Here is a 1864-nt window from a genome sequence, read left to right as displayed (position 1 = left end):
AATCTCATAGGAAGCCCGATCAACCAAGGCAAGGGGACTTTGAGTCATCAGATCCGGCCACACCTCTGGGTCAGAGGAGGCCACTGGGCACATGCAAAGTGTCCCGCGTGCACAGCAGAGGGGAACTGACTGGCCAAGGCAGGTAGACCCGATGGCCACAGGGCGCGGGCACCAGCCCTGGGGAGGCCAGGTATACCCCTGACACCGGGGCAGACCTTGAGTTTGTCAGGAAGCCTTTGCCCTGCATTAACCGAGTGAAGAAGGGAGGACCGGTGCCCTGGAAATCACCCAGAACCACATGCCCTGAGCTCAGTGAGACCCCTTTCTGGGCCCCGTGGTCCAAGTCATGGTCAACACATAGCTCTCCCCCTTCTTTCATGGGGTCCTAAGGCCGGGATTCCTCACACCACAGGACAAGGGACCTTCAGACACCGGAGGAGACATGCCACTAGCAGAGTCAGGTGGATGGGGAGGAAGCCAGAGCTGGCCTGGCCCTGATAAGGCACCCGCAGAAACGACCAAGGCTGGGCAACAGAAGAGGGCCAGGGAGAAAGGGGGCATAGCTGCGAGCATCCCTGGCCCGGCCTTAGCACTGAAGGCCAACACATGACAAGGGAAAGAAAACTCTATATACAAACAAAGTCTAAAATGTTGAGGCTCTCCTCACACCTTCCTGCTTTCAAAACTAAAGGCCAGGCTGAGCTGAAGCCGTTTCAGGATTTATATAAATTATCAGCCTGGAGAAAGCTAGAAGCTTTAAGCACCAAGGAGGCTGTGAACTGAGCTTTCCAAATCAGAAAGGCTATGCTGATACTACGGCGGGTTTTACCCTTTAATAACTGTTATTTTTTAATTTAAAAATAAATGGGAAATTAGGCAGACGTGGTGCATGCCTGAAGTCCCAGCTACCCGGGAGGCTGAGGCGGGAGGATCGCCTGAGCCCAAGAGGTCCAGGCTGCGGTGAGCCATGATCGTGCCTCTGCACTCCAGCCTAGGTGACAAGGAAGACCCAGACTTGGAGAAAAAAAGAAGCCCAGGGCTTAGACATCCTGCCTCCTCCCTGGATGCTAGCAAGGTCAAGAATGTGAGACTAGGTGTGTGCGGCACAGGTGGCCCGCGGCATGGCTTACAGAGACAGACGGAAGGCGGCGCGGGCACCAGGAGGCACTTGTCTAAGAACGACAACAACAGAACGCTGCTGAGAAAGAGGGCAGGGGAACCAAAGCACAACACATTTCCTTTCTCTCCCTCCAGCCGCCCCTTCCACATCCCCCATTACGGTCTCGGAGAACACAATCTTATTTGCACTGAGATAAAAGCATGTCACCCACATTCTCTATTGCAAAAAGTGCCCAGATTGCTCAGAGATAGCAGAAGTAGGAGATAAAAAAAATCTGGAACCACAGAGTTAGGAGTTTCAGATGAGCTGGGGTTTGGTGCGAGGGGGCGGGACGCAGGTAGGCGCCTCAGCGGGCAGGTCTCTCTGCAGCTTCCGTTCACTCCTCACATGGGGGAGGTGGCGCACTCCGAGGTCAGCTCCATGTCAAATGTGAGGGACTCTAGAGGGACACAGGGAAGGCTGGTTCAGTCCGCTGCCCCTGTCCTTCAGAAGACAGGGCGCGGCCACCTCTGTGACCCAATCTCCTGCCCATGAAGGCCAGGGAGCGTCAGAAAAGCCGGACCGACTCTTCCCTATGGGACTGTGTCTCCTTCCTACCCAACTCACTCTCAGCTATCAAGGGAGGACCGAGGCTGCCCCATGTAACATGCAGCCCCGAACCACGCGTGGCCACTGACACTTGAAATGTGGCTCATCCCAATTGAAGCCATGCTGTGGTTGTCAAAGGCCCACTGGATTTCAAAA

General features: G+C 55.1%; 1 protein-coding gene across 1 annotated transcript in view; it reads right to left on the bottom strand.

Annotated features, from left to right (window-relative positions):
• Positions 1–1288: 1288 nt before the first annotated feature.
• STAT3 (signal transducer and activator of transcription 3) overlaps positions 1289–1864 on the bottom strand; it is a 4165-nt gene continuing 3589 nt past the window's right edge. Inside the window, exon 2 of the mRNA XM_008065325.2 lies at positions 1289–1473. The gene's annotated coding sequence lies outside the window, so the exon portion shown is untranslated. The remainder of the gene's footprint in view (positions 1474–1864) is intronic.

The sequence above is a fragment of the Carlito syrichta genome, unplaced genomic scaffold (assembly GCF_000164805.1).
Source record: "Carlito syrichta isolate Samal-C Ts95f unplaced genomic scaffold, Tarsius_syrichta-2.0.1 Scaffold308231, whole genome shotgun sequence".
Taxonomy (NCBI): domain Eukaryota; kingdom Metazoa; phylum Chordata; class Mammalia; order Primates; family Tarsiidae; genus Carlito; species Carlito syrichta.
This window is presented reverse-complemented; position numbering and strand designations above follow the sequence as displayed.